Source organism: Sus scrofa, chromosome 13 (genome assembly GCF_000003025.6).
Source record: "Sus scrofa isolate TJ Tabasco breed Duroc chromosome 13, Sscrofa11.1, whole genome shotgun sequence".
NCBI lineage: Eukaryota > Metazoa > Chordata > Mammalia > Artiodactyla > Suidae > Sus > Sus scrofa.
Genome location: NC_010455.5, coordinates 150026929 through 150041595, shown reverse-complemented (window position 1 = coordinate 150041595; position 14667 = coordinate 150026929). Strand labels below are relative to the sequence as shown.

General features: G+C 37.2%; 1 long non-coding RNA gene across 2 annotated transcripts in view; it reads left to right on the top strand.

Moving 5' to 3' along the window:
* The window catches only part of LOC110256428, a 273715-nt gene that overhangs the window by 88524 nt on the left and 170524 nt on the right, over positions 1 to 14667 (top strand). The gene's annotated exons all lie outside the window — the stretch shown is intronic.

Below are 14667 nucleotides of genomic sequence, written 5' to 3'. Positions count from 1 at the left end.
TTAGCAAGTGCGACACAGTAAGATGGACCCACATTTCATAACTCAGCACTTTATAATTCAGGAAAAAACATAAGTATTTATAAATTGACTACCTTGTAAAATGTCACATAAGTATATGAAAATGTAAATTTATTGCTAACTATGCTATCAGATTATAAACATTTAAATAGTTGGGACTATGTTTTTCATAGGTTTTTGTTGTTGTTGTTTTTGTTTTTTGCCAAACCTACCACATACAAGCACTTAGTGAATTTTTTAAAGGAAATACTAACTTTTAACATTACTTTTTGTCAGATTAAAATATATGTAAATAGAACATAAATAAATTTGTGATCAATTTTCAACCTATTCCCTAATTTCTCATTTGAAGATTTTAGATCTTCCCTGATTTAAAAACATTTTAAAGTTATAACAAATCTACCTCCAAAATTTTAAATAATGTTATTTGTTAATAACGACAGCTTTGGGAGTTCCCGTCGTGGCGCAGTGGTTAACGAATCCGACTAGGAACCATGAGGTTGCGGGTTCGGTCCCTGCCTTGCTCAGTGGGTTAATGATCCAGCGTTGCCGTGAGCTGTGGTGTAGGTCGCAGACGCGGCTCGGATCCTGCGTTGCTGTGCCTCTGGCGTAGGCCGGTGGCTACAGCTCCGATTCAACCCCTAGCCTGGGAACCTCCATATGCCACGGAGCGGCCCAAGAAATAGCAACAACAGCAACAACAACAAAAGACAAAAAAAAAAAAAAAAAAAAAATAACAACAGCTTTAATTAAGAATGGAACAACAAGCAAGTGTATTATTTTAACATTTAAATAGACTTACCCAAGAGTTTTAAACTAGAAACTTTTTTTGGGGGGGAATTAGTGAAAATCAATCATGTATTGCATAAGGCTGAGTAGCTATTACGTTTCCCTTTAAAGACAATTAAGTGGTGGCTCAGTAGTCCCAAGTGCCTCTCAAGGTTATGGTACATAATAAATACATAGTAAGTATTTAGATTTCTTTAGATTTCAATCAACGTCCTTGTCATTTATATTTTTTTAAAGTCTTTTTTATTACCCAGAAAATATTACTCTCAGTATTTGCCATTCATTGGGAATTAGAGGTTAAATTCAAAGAATGAATCGGATTGTCCTTTCTAAAGGATTCTAGTAGACTGATGCTGGCAAAATTGTCCCTTTCTCTCCAACCCTAACATGGCAGAATTCATCAGGCCCATCACTGGCCTCCCAGAAAAAGATATTTATTTCCCTAAAGTAATGAAACTGATAGTAGTGGTAGGTACCGTTTATTGAGCAGTTATTAGTGCTGGAAACTTTACTAAGTGTTTTCATGTATTGTCTCTCCTTCAGTCCCTCCCCCATCCTCCTAATTCCACATAGAATAAATTTGATACCTTTACTGACAAGATGTTCTCTTTTGAAGCTGGCTGACAGCTACAAAGTTTAATAACACTGGAAGTTGGAGCTGACAGAAATGCAACCAGTTGAACTATGAGTATAAAGCTGCCTGTCAGACATAATCAAAATGCAAATGTCAATATTTAAATACTTTTTGCTACAGCATAGCAAAAGAGAGTGAAACAGTTCAATAATGTACACTGCAGGAAATTGGGGTGACAAATGCCCTTTCTTTTTTCTGAAAGTTGTGTAAAACATACTCCAGTAAACCAGGCTTTTACTATAACAGTTTTGGTTTTTCATTTAGGAAGGGAAAAAGAAGATCAAACTCAAAATCTCTTCCCATTTCATTTACTCTTTAAATGAAGGAAAGGAAGTTCCCGCTGTAGCATAGTAGGTCAAGAATCTTACTGCAGTGACTCAGGTTGCTACAGAGGTGCAAGTTTTTTTTTTTGTTTTTTTGTTTTTTTTTGTCTTTTTGCCATTTCTTGGGCTGCTCCGTGGCATATGGAGGTTCCTAGGCTAGGGGTCTAATCGGAGCTGTAGCTGCCAGCCTACGCCAGAGTCACAGCAACGTGGGATCCGAGCCGCATCTGCGACCTACACCACAGCTCACGGCAACGCCGGATCGTTAACCCAGTGAGCAAGGCCAGGGATCGAACCCGCAACCTCATGGTTCCTAGTTGGATTCGTTAACCGCTGTGCCACGACGGGAACTCCAGAGGTGCAAGTTTGATCATTAGCCTGGCACAGTGGGTTAAGGGATCTGGCATTGCTGCAGCTGTGGCATAGGTCTCAGCTATGGTTTGGATTCAGTTGCTGGTCCGGGAACTTACATATGGTGTGGGTGCCACCATTAAAAAAAAAAAAAGGGGGGGGGGAAGTAGTTTTCTGACTATCTCCTGTTGTAGTATTTTTCTCATACTTCTCTGGCACATGTGACATGTCCTTCGCTGTTGTCAATATGTCATAGCATCTCCCTCCTTCTTTAACTTACTTTGTTTTAAACCAACTGTACCAAGTAGATATAATTTTGTGAAGATACTTTTTTAGTACCATAACCTGCCATGTGACTGGAAACACCATGTAAAAATAATTTTTCTAAAGTGTTTTTCATAGACTTTGTGGAAATTCAGATTTACATTTTCTTTCATTTTCCAATGAGTTCTGTGCTCACAAGATAAGTGATCCTTTCTGGGAACTGACATTTATCTAGACCAGAGGAGCATCCTGGTTTATGAAAACACACAAGAAAATCTACATGCCAAAAAGAAGTCCAGGGTTTTTTTTTTTTCAAAAGTGATCTTTAGTTTACTGAATGGATTTGCCAAGGGGTTGCTTCCAAAAACCCACTCTAAAAGTACATCCGCTTATTTTACACATCATTAACTATTTGTCAGAGAAAATAGGGCAGAGGAAATTAAAAATTAGGGCTCCACTGCCAATTGTAGGGCAATTAAAAATGAGAACCTTTTATTTGGAATGATAGTAGAAATCAACATGAAAACATGATTGTCATACCTCATGGCCGCCAGCTTGAGGACATGACACTCTTGATATCCATCGAATCACTGGCTGTCCTGAGCTGGGCTCTGTTTGAAGGCCACAGAAGCTGTCATAGTTTAAATACGATCTTCTTTCTCAAGGGATTTTAATAGAGTGAGAAGAATCAAATTCATGAATGCTGACATAATGAGGAGTGAACTGTCCTGGAAATGAGATTCAGCACAACAGTACAGTTAGTAATTCTTTTTTTTTTTCTGGCTGTGCCTGTGGCATGTTAAAACTCCCTAGGCCAGGGATCAAACCTGAGCCACAGCAGTGACAGCACCGGAACCTTAACCTGCTGGGCCACCAGAGAACTCCTATTTAGTGATTCTTGGTTAATCAGAAAAACCTTCCAGAAAAGTTTTGATCTGTGGTCTAACTATTGAAGGGAAATATCCCCAATCCTACCAAACACACTGACAACTTCAGTAAGAAGAGCATGCAGTTTGGCATCTGGAAACTACATTTGGCTCTTAACTAGCCATGTGATTTTGAGGAAGATACTTAACTTCTATAAGCTGCACTTTTCCTCATCTTAAAAGGAGACTAATAATCTTCATCTACTTCATAGCACTGTTGGGAACTAAATGAATGAATCAGATGGGCTGCTTCATTAGTTCATTAGTTGGGAAGTGCTTAGCACAGTCCTTGGTGCAATTTCCCGAACTGATTTTGAGAATTTGACAGTATTCTCAAGCTTCATACATAAAGGTATCAAACCTCCTAAATCTACACCCACCTCTGAGTTGGGGCACCTGGACCAGGTTAGTGGACAATCAGCCAGACGTGGGAAGATGGCATTGGGGAGGCTGGGAGGAGAGCCTTTGAGAACATGATTGACACTAAGGAAGAGCAGACTGGGGTTAGGCTGCTCAGCTTAGAAGCATTAAATCTGACTCAATCAGGGCTGGAAATGTGGAAAACTTAAGAACAAATGGAGAGGGGAAAAAATGAAAACAAAGGTCAACAGGAAAAAGGATCTAAAGAGAGGGAGAACTCGTTTGGTGAATGGTCATTTCTTGAGAACAGAAATCAATTTTCCGCAATTTAAAAATTGATTCATAATTACTTAATGAAGGTATAAATGGGAAATCCCTGTTTCTTGTATACCAGCCATGGGGTTTTCTGCACATATGTGTTCAGATGCTGACAGCTGGCAAAATGGATTAGGAACAGGGATGGTGTGTGACTGTCAAATGTCCACTGTGCCCATCAGTTCCTGCCCTGAATTTAGAGAAGAAATGATGGCTTTTTTGAAGCCCAGGCTGCCTGGTACCTGGAACTCCAATTTTCCCTAGATCCAGTCAGTGAAGACTAGAAAACCAGAGGTTAGTAGTTAATGCAGTGTTGGAAGGAACAAGGGAAACCCTCCTAGAAGGTGATTCTTTTACATATGGCTAACAGGTATCCATGGGATAAATGGGACTGGGAAGCTTAGGGAAGAATAACCTTTCCTCAGCTCTGCTAATAAGAGAGTCCCAAAGTAAGATAATTTATGGAGTAATTTTTACATTTTTTGGATCCTAACAACCCAAGATTGTATCTGTCTTCCTGCTTCAAAAGTTCTCCCTGCTGTCTGGTTAGGCCCTTGGCTAAAAGAGTCAACTAATAAATGTAGATCTGAGATACTGATGCTGTCTTTGTTGTGACAAGCCTTTCTCACCTCTCTCAGCTTTCATAGAATTGAAGAGAGTTAGGGCCTTGCTTTGTGTAGGCTTTGACTTAAGGGAGTGTTGTGTCTCGTTTGATCTTCTATCCGGACCACTAAAACTGTTTCCATATCAGCAGTAAGGCCATTTTTCTTCCGTATCATTTTGTGTTCACTGGAGTAGCATTTTTAATTTCCTTCCAGAACTTTTCCTTTGCAAACACCACTTGGCTATTTAGTACAAGAGGCCTAATTTTCATCTTCCCTTGTCTTTTAACCTGCCTTCGTCACTAAGCTTAATCATCTCTAGCTTTTGATTTACAGTGAGAGACATGCAACTCTTCTTTCCCTTGAACACTTAGAGGCCATTGTAAGGTTATTATTTGGCCTAATTTCAATATTGTTGTGTCTCAGGAAATAGGGAGGGCCCAGGAGAGGAAGAGAGATGGAGGAATAGCTGGTCAGTAGAGCAGTCAGAGCACACATAACATTTATTAAGTTTGCCATCTTATATGGCATAGTTTGTGGTTCCCCCAAATAATTACAATGGTAACATCAGAAATCTACTGATCACAGATCCCATAACAAGTATAATAATAATGAAAACATTTGAAATGGTTTGAGAATTACCAAAATGTGACATAGAGATACAAGGTGAGCAAATGCTCTAGGAAAAATTGTATCTGTAGAATTGCTTAACATAGGGTTGCCACAAACCTTCAGTTTATGAAAAACACACTATATGCAAAGTGAAATAAAATGAAGCACAATAAGATAAGGTAGGACTGTAGTTATTTAGTATTGGTGGACACGTTGGCCTCTCACATTAACTTTTCTTGAGTGTTACCTTTAGACATGGAATTGACACAAGAGAGATGGATGGCAGCTAGAGGTTAATTTTTAATGCATCAAGTCAGATTTATTTCTGCAAAGCCCCTCATTCTGCAGAATTAGAAAATGGTGGAGCCGAAAGGCAGAATGAAAGGTCACCTACTTTATCCCTCTACCTCCCCACAGTTCATGGAGTGACCCAAATGTAATACTCATGTTAATTATACTTATTCTGCTGAGCTTGGTTGTATGCCATTTCCTGCTTCTGTTCCTCGGCTGCAAATTCTATAGCACGATATTTTGTTTTACCGATACACTGATAACTGCTGCTATAGTGTCATCTAATAAAATATGATCTGCTTTTGTGATTGAAATGGCAGATGCTACCATTATCTGATTTCTTTCTAAAGACATATTTGGCCTTTGTCTAACCCTCTCTGCTTTGATTTTCTTAACATTCTAAGGCAGACTGTATCCTGTCATAAAGGATTCTCAGGGGCTGGGAAGATAACTGAAACTCTGGACTTCTGGGCCTCACAGCCTCCTTTTTAGGTCCTTTCAGTAAAATGTGCTTTTGATAATACTTTCTAAATTGTTACAATTTAAAGCTGGGAGTCAACTTAAATTTTTCTTTCTAATTAAAAGCTCTCCCAGACTTAAGTTACCTTAAAGCAAGCTGAAGAGTCAGGCCCCTCCAGCATCTCTGGCAGCCTCCGTTGAGATCCCAAAAGGCAAAAAGGCCAGGTGAACTCTCTACATCTGACACTTAGACCACTGGCCCAGTTTTCAACCTGATACAGTCTAGCTGCAAATAGACTGTACATGACAATGTTTTTGTTGACCAAATGTGAGCTGTCTCCCATAGCTTCAGGAGATCCTAAGTCCATGTACATCTTTATAAAATTGTATTTGTTATTGTTTGTTCTGTAGAATAACCACAAATAGCATAACACAAAGGTGTTCAGAAAGCACACAGGATGTTATTGAGATTCTCTTCTCATTTACTCTTTCCAGAATTTAGAATTAGCCTATATGTAGCTGTGTGTGTGTGTGTGGGGGGGGCAGTTTGACTGATTCTTCATACTCTACCATATAATTTAATAATTAGTTAGCATTTTCCCAGTGATGGAATGTTGAGATTGCTCATTAAGTCTGCAGATGGGACTATGCTGGGCAAGCTAACAAGATAGAGAGTTATTTAATTTTAGAGCTGCACAAAGCAGCGGAGAAGTAGATGAGACTGTCACTAAGTGTGGAAATTGGGCTAGATTATGAATGTGAAATAAAAGAACATAGTTTTCTAGGGAGAAGACTAGGAAAATTGAAATGACAAAGTGGAATACATTTTCAGAAACAGATTTTTAGGAAAATACTCCAGTGAAAATTGAAAAAGGAGCAAGGAAAACCTTTATCCCTTTTAGATATAAGGTTGGAAAAAAAACTGCTAAAATTATTAAGACTGTCTGACTAATCATTATCAACTAAAATAGATAACTACCTCATATCTTATAGTGGGAAGATAAAAGTTAAATCAGGTGATAAAGTGCTTGATTTGCATGTAAAATTAGATTATTATTTAGATATATATATATTTTGCCTACTGTATAACTCCCTCTAAAACATTTCTTGTATTTTAAAAAAAGTGATCTCTTTTTAAGGTTTTTGTTTTGAAATAATTTTGGATTTATAAAGTTTCAAAAATAAAGACATCTCATATAATGTTCTTCTAGATTTCCCAAATCTTAACATTTTACCACATTTATTTATCATTCTTTCTCTTTGTCTTCCTTCTCCCCTCCCTCCTTCCTCCCTTCCTTCCTCTTTTTCTCTGTATCTATTCTTATATTTACACATTTTGATGGGAACTGTTAGAAAGTAAATTGCAAATATGATACATCTTTACCATTAAACACTTCAGTGTGTATTTCTTAAAAATGAGAAATGATTTTATATAACCACAGGATATTGATCAAAATCAGAAATTGATAATAACATAATATTACTCTCTAATCTCAGACTTTGATCAGATTTTCCCACCAATATCTTTATAGTACAGTAATTTTTCTGAATCCAATTTATATTCACTAAATTGTGTTTAGTTGTCATCAGACAAATCTTTTTTTTTTTTTTTTTTTTTTTTCCTTTTCTAGGGCCGCTCCCTTGGCATATGGAGGTTCCCAGGCCAGGTGTCCAATCAGAGCCACAGCAACGCGGGATCCGAGCCGCGTCTGCAACCTACACCACAGCTCACGGCAACACTGGATCCTTAACCCACTGAGCAAGGGCAGGGATCGAACCCGCAACCTCATGGTTCCTAGTTGGATTCGTTACCACTGAGCCACGACGGGAACTCCAGATAAATCTTTTTAAAAACCAAACCTATCAGTATCACTGCCTGGTTAAACATTCTATGATGATTTTGAATTTTTCTTTTTTCTTTATTTTAAATTCACCTTTTTACAGTCAAATTCACTGTTTTTGGTGTACATGTGTGTATGGGTAGGATAATACATGTGGTCAGACTGCTGTTGTCAATGTACAGAACAGTTCCCTCACCCCTAAAGAGTTCCTGAGCTGCCTTTTTGTAGTTGACCACTCAAGCCACATTCAAGCTCTGGCAACCACCGATCTGTTCCTATAATTTCACATTTTCCAGAATTTTATAACATTAGAATCATACAAAATGTAGTCTTCTGAGTCTGGCTTCTTTCACTTAGCATAAAGCATTAGAGATTCATCCATGTCGCATGAACCCTTTTATTCTATTCTGAATAGTATTCCAATATTTGGATGTACTAAAGTTTATTTGTTCACCAGTTGAAGGACATTTGAATTGTTTCCAGTTTTTGTCATTCAGGTACAAGTTTGTATGTGAACAAAAGTTTCCAGTTTTGTTGTATAAATACCTAGGAGTGGAGTTTCTAGATATGTGTTAAGTATATATTTAACATTATGAATAAGTGCTATATTTTTTTCCAGAGTGTACCACCAGTGATGAAAGAATTCCAATTGTTCTGCTTCCTTCAAGCACTTAGCGTTGTCTTTCTTTTTCTTTTTCTTTTTTTTTTAGATAAGGAGTTCATTATTATTATTGAAAATTAGATAAGCCATTGTTTTTTCTTCGAGTTTTATTGAAATACACTTGACATACAGCACTGTATGAGTTTAAGGTATATAGCATAATAATTCAACTTACATATATCATGAAATCATTGCCACAGTAAGTTTAGTTGAACATTCATCATCTCACATTGATACAAAATTAAAGCAATAGGAAAAAAAATTTTCCTTTGTTATGAAAACTCTTTAAGATTTGCTCTCTTAACAACTTCATGTACAAGGAACAACAGTGTTAATTACATTCATTATGTTGTACATTACATCTTTAGTACTTATTTATCTTCTAGCTAGAAGTTAACTACCTTTGTCGAATCTCTCTCTACCCCACTCCTGCCTCTGGTAACCACAAATCTCTCCTTTTTTATGAGTTTGCTTGTTTTTGAAGTATAATTAACCTATGGCACTATGTTAGTTCCTGTTTAACAAAATAGTGATTCAGTATTTCTATACATTTCAAACTTATCACAATGATAGGTCCAGTTATGACATGCCATCATTATAAGGATATTACATAGTTAATGACTATGTTCCCACACCTTACATTTCCTATCTGTGTCTCACTGATTTTGACACTGGAATTTTGTACCCCTTAGTCTTCCTGACCTATTTCTTTCTTCCCCTTACCCCATCCCCTCTGGCAAACACCTGTTTGTTCTCTATATCTCTAATTCTGTTTATATTATGTTATGTTTCTTGTTTTGTCTTTTAAGATTTCACATATGAGTGAGATCATACAGTAGTTGTTTTTCTTTGCTTATCTGACTTATGTCACTTAATATAATCTCCTCTAGGATTATCCATGTTGTCCCAAATGGCAAGATTTCATTCTTTTTTATGACTGAGTGATATCTATATCACCATATATATGTAATCTTTATATTCATCTGTTGATGGGCACTTACATTGCTTCCATTCTTGGCTATTGTAATGTTTCTGTTTTCTTCAGATTAATATCTAGGAGTAAAATTGCTGGATTGTGTGGTAGTTCTATTTTTAATTTTTTGAAGAACTTTCATACGTTATACCTAGTGGCTGCACCAATTTACATTCCTACCAACAGTACAGGAGGGTTCCCTTTTCTTCACATCCTTGCCAACACTTGTTATTTGTCTTGTTGATGGTGTTCATTCTAACAAGTGTGAGTTGATATCTCACTGATAAAATTAAAACATCCAAAGCTAAGGCTAATGGTTAGCTAGTATGCAGCACTAAAACCATATTGGTTTGTTAATGGCTCTTTTGATCCTCTTGAGTTTATTCAGACTGGCTAGTACCCATGCCAGCTGGTTGTTAAATATTTGCAATATTTCTCCTGAATTCGTCTCATAAAATCCTGTTTTTCTTTCCAGATTCATATTTTCCCATTTTATCCCAAGATGTCTATTTCATTCACCCTAGTCTTAAAATGTGAATGGGCTTAAGTTTTACACTACTTGAAAGCTAACAATGTAGCCTACTAACCAAGTAGTTAATAATGAAGCAGTTTCATAGATGCTGGCAGAAGACATGATTCCTGAACAGAGACAAAGGATATTATTGTGCATAGCTCAGCAAGAAGATTTGTCTTCATGTTGGTTCTTCCTGCAACCAAGTCCCATGAGAATGATATAGCTATACACTCGGGTGGATGCCATGCACACAATGGGTCTGTGCCACAGCTGAGGAACCCTGAGCTTAGGAAATATTATAAGTAGACTGCTAGCAAACTTGTCTAACCTTTGACCTGTAGAAAGATACTATCTTTATTATTCTAGTCAGGAAAAAAATATGCTCTATTGCCTCAGAGAGAGAGAGATGTTATCTCTATATTCCAAAATGGTGGCTATACAAACATCCTTGGAAAGATGATCCAGCATAAGAGATGGTAAGCTGATACAAGATGTCTGTAAATGCCATGGAGAACTGTCTCTAAACAACACTGTCCATCTTTCAGTTTCTCTAATGGGCTATGTTCCCTCCAAGTGCCATTGCTTGTGCTGGTTTTCTTTTGGAAGTATTTTCTCCACCTTCCTCTGCCTCATCTCATTAATTTTCATCATTCTTTGAAACTCTTATAATGAATTTTTCTTCAGTCCCCCAGATTGATAGGTTTTCCTAGAGATCACTGTACATTGAAGGGGATTTAACACACTGTGTGATTTGGTATAAATATTTGATTAATGTTTATCTCTCATAGTAGATACAGTTCCTTACTTGTCAGAGAATGTGCTATGTTGCTTGACTCGAATCTCTAAGATCTAGCATGGTAATTGACAGATAGTAGATTGTCAGTAAATACTTGTGGAGTGGAAAAAAAAAAGTATGTGTCAGACATGTAATATTTAAGTTAGCGAGGCCTGGGGTTATACAATGTCTTAGCAGTTATTCCAGAATTTTCTAAGTATTTGATTTTGTGAAATCACCTGCAAATAGTGAGAGTTTGCTTTGTTTACTTCTATTACTTATACTTCATTTCTTGGGTGTTTCTCTCTCTCTCTGTGTGTATAAGTGTATAACTGCAGAGACTCGATCTCCAGTGAAATGATGCAAGTACTGGTTAGAGTGGATATTCCATTTATTTTGACTAAAACAAGAATACTTCTGAACTTTCATTAAGAATGGTTTTCTAGGGAACCCTCCTGCACTGTTGGTGGGAATGTAAGCTGGTACAACTGTGGAGAACAGTATGGAGGTACATTAGAAAACTATACATAGAACTACCATATGACCTAGCAATCCCACTCTTGGGCATATATCTGGACAAGACTTTCCTTGAAGAAGACACACGCACCCGCATGTTCATTGCAGCACTATTCACAATAACCAAGACACAGAAACAACCCAAATGTCTATCATCAGATGATTGGATTAAGAAGAAGTGGTATATATACACAATGGAATACTACTCAGCCATAAAAAAGAACAAACTAATGCCATTTGCAGCAACATGGATGGAACTAGAGACTCTCATACTAAGTGAAGCAAGTCAGAAAGAGAAAGACAAATACCATATGATATGCTTATATCTGGAATCTAATGTATGGCACAAATGAACCTTTCCACAGAAAAGAAAATCATGGACTTGGAGAATAGACTTGTGGTTGATAAGAGTGGTGGGGGAATGGGGTAGATGGGGTGCTTGGGATTAATAGATGCAAACTATTGCCTTTGGAATGGATCAGCAGTGAGATCATGCTGTGTAGCACTGGGAACTCTGTCTGGTCACTTATGATGGAGCATGATAATGTGAGAAAAAATAATATATACATGTATGTATAACTGGGTCATCATGCTGTACAGTAGAAAATTAACAACACTGTAAACCAGTTATAATGGAAAAAATAAAAATCATTATATATGTGTTTGTGTATATATGTGTATATATATATATATATATATATATATATAAGAATGGTTTTCTACAAGCTAACTTTATTTTTTTCATTTATAATGATTTTTTTTTGCTACAAATGGCATTCTTTGTTCTTTTTTATGGCTCTGATTTTTAGGTTTTGTTTGTTCTTTTTCTAATTCATTTAGGTGATGGGTTAAGTTGTTGATTTGAGATTTTTCTTTTTTGAGGAAGGCCTGTATTGCTATGAACTTCCCTCTGAGCACTGCTTTTGTGGCATCCCATAGATTTGGAGTGGTTGTGTCTTCATTATCATTTGTCTCCTAGTATTTTTTAACTTCCTTCATGATTTCCTCATTGAACCACTGGTTTTTTAGTAGCATGTTGTTTGGTCTCCATGTAGTTAGTTTTTTTTTTTTTGTTTTTTGTTTTTTCATTTCTTTTCCTGTGGTTTCATGCCATTGTGGTCAGAGAAAATACTTGAAATAATTTCTATACCCTTAAATTTTTTGAGGTTAGCTTTGTCCCCCAGTATGTGATTGATCCTTGAGGATGTTCCATGTGCCCTTGAGAAGAAAGTATATTCTGATTTTTTTTGGATGTAATGTCCTGAAATGTCGATTAAGTCTAACTTTTCTGTTGTGTCATTGAAGATCTCTGTTGCCTTATTGATTTCCTGTCTAGAGGATCTGTCCATTGATGTGAGTGGGGTGTTAAAGTCTCCTACTATGATTGTATTCCCACCAATTTCTCCTTTTATCTTTTCCCATTCCCTCACTTTTAATCTATGTGTGTCCTTAGCTCTAAGGTGAGTCTCTTGTAGCCAGCAGATTTTAGGTTTTTGCTTTTTTATCTGACCTGCCACTCTGTGTCTTTTTTTTTTTTTTTTTTATTTTCCCACTGTAAAGCAAGGGGGTCAGGTTATCCTTACATGTATACATTGCAATTACAGTTTTTCCCCCACCCTTTCTTCTGTTGCAACATGAGTATCTAGACATAGTTCTCAATGCTATTCAGCAGGATCTCCTTGTAAATCTATTCTAAGTTGTGTCTGATAAGCCCAAGCTCCCGATCCCTCCCACTCCCTCCCCCTCCCATCAGGCAACCACAAGTCTCTTCTCCAAGTCCATGATTTTCTTTTCTGAGGAGATGTTCATTTGTGCTGGATATTAGATTCCAGTTATAAGTGATATCATATGGTATTTGTCTTTGTCTTTCTGGCTCATTTCACTCAGTATGAGATTCTCTAGTTCCATCCATGTTGCTGCAAATGGCATTATGTCATCCTTTTTTATGGCTGAGGAGTATTCCATTGTGTATATATACCACCTCTTCTGAATCCAATCATCTGTCGATGGACATTTGGATTGTTTCCATGTCATGGCTATTGTGAATAGTGCTGCAATGAACATGCGGGTGCATGTGTCTCTTTTAAGTAGAGTTTTGTCCGGATAGATGCCCAAGAGTGGGATTGTGGGGTCATATGGAAGTTCTATGTATAGATTTCTAAGGTATCTCCAAACTGTTCTCCATAGTGGCTGTACCAGTTGACATTCCCACCAACAGTGCAGGAGGGTTCCCTTTTCTCCACAGCCCCTCCAGCACTTGTTATTTGTGGATTTATTAATGATGGCCATTCTGACTGGTGTGAGGTGGTATCTCATGGTGGTTTTGATTTGCATTTCTCTTATAATCAGCGATGTTGAGCATTTTTTCATGTGTTTCTTGGCCGTCTGTATATCTTCTTTGGAGAAATGTCTATTTAGGTCTTTTGCCCATTTTTCCATTGATTGATTGGCTTTTTTGCTGTTGGGTTGTATAAGTTGTTTATATATTCTAGAGATTAAGCCCTTGTCAGTTGCATCATTTGAAACGATTTTCTCCCATTCTGTAAGTTGTCTTTTTGTTTTCTTTTGGGTTTCCTTTGCTGTGCAAAAGGTTTTCAGTTTGATGAGGTCCCATGGGTTTATTTTTGCTCTAATTTCTATTGCTTTGGGAGACTGACCTGAGAAAATATTCATGATGTTGATGTCAGAGAGTGTTTTGCCTATGTTTTCTTCTAGGAGTTTGATGGTGTCCTGTCGTACATTTAAGTCTTTCAGCCATTTGGAGTTTATTTTTGTGCATGGTGTGAGGGTGTGTTCTAGTTTCATTGCTTTGCATGCAGCTGTCCAGGTTTCCCAGCAATGCTTGCTGAATAGACTTTCTCTTTCCCACTTTATGTTCTTGCCTCCCTTGTCAAAGATTAATTGACCACAGGTGTCCGGGTTTATTTCCGGATTCTCTATTCTGTTCCATTGGTCTGTCTGTCTGTTTTGATACCAGTACCACACTGTCTTGATGACTGTGGCTTTGTAGTATTTCTTGAAGTCTGGGAGAGTGATGCCTCCTGCTTGGTTTTTGTTTCTCAGGATTGCTTTGGCAATTCTGGGTCTTTTGTGGTTCCGTATAAATGTTTGGATTGTTTGTTCTAGTTCTGTGAAAAATGTCCTGGGTAATTTGATAGGGATTGCATTGAATCTGTAGATTGCTTTGGGTAGTATGGCCATTTTCACAATATTGATTTTTCCAATCCAGGAACATGGAATATCTTTCCATTTCTTTACATCTTCTTTGATTTCTTTGATTACAGTTTTATAGTTCTCGGCATATAGGTCCTTTACCTCCTTGGTCAGGTGTATTCCGAGGTATTTGATTTTGTGAGGTACAATTTTAAAAGGTATCATATTTTTGTATCCTTTTCTAATGTTTCATTGCTGGTATACAGAAATGCAACTGACTTCTGAATGTT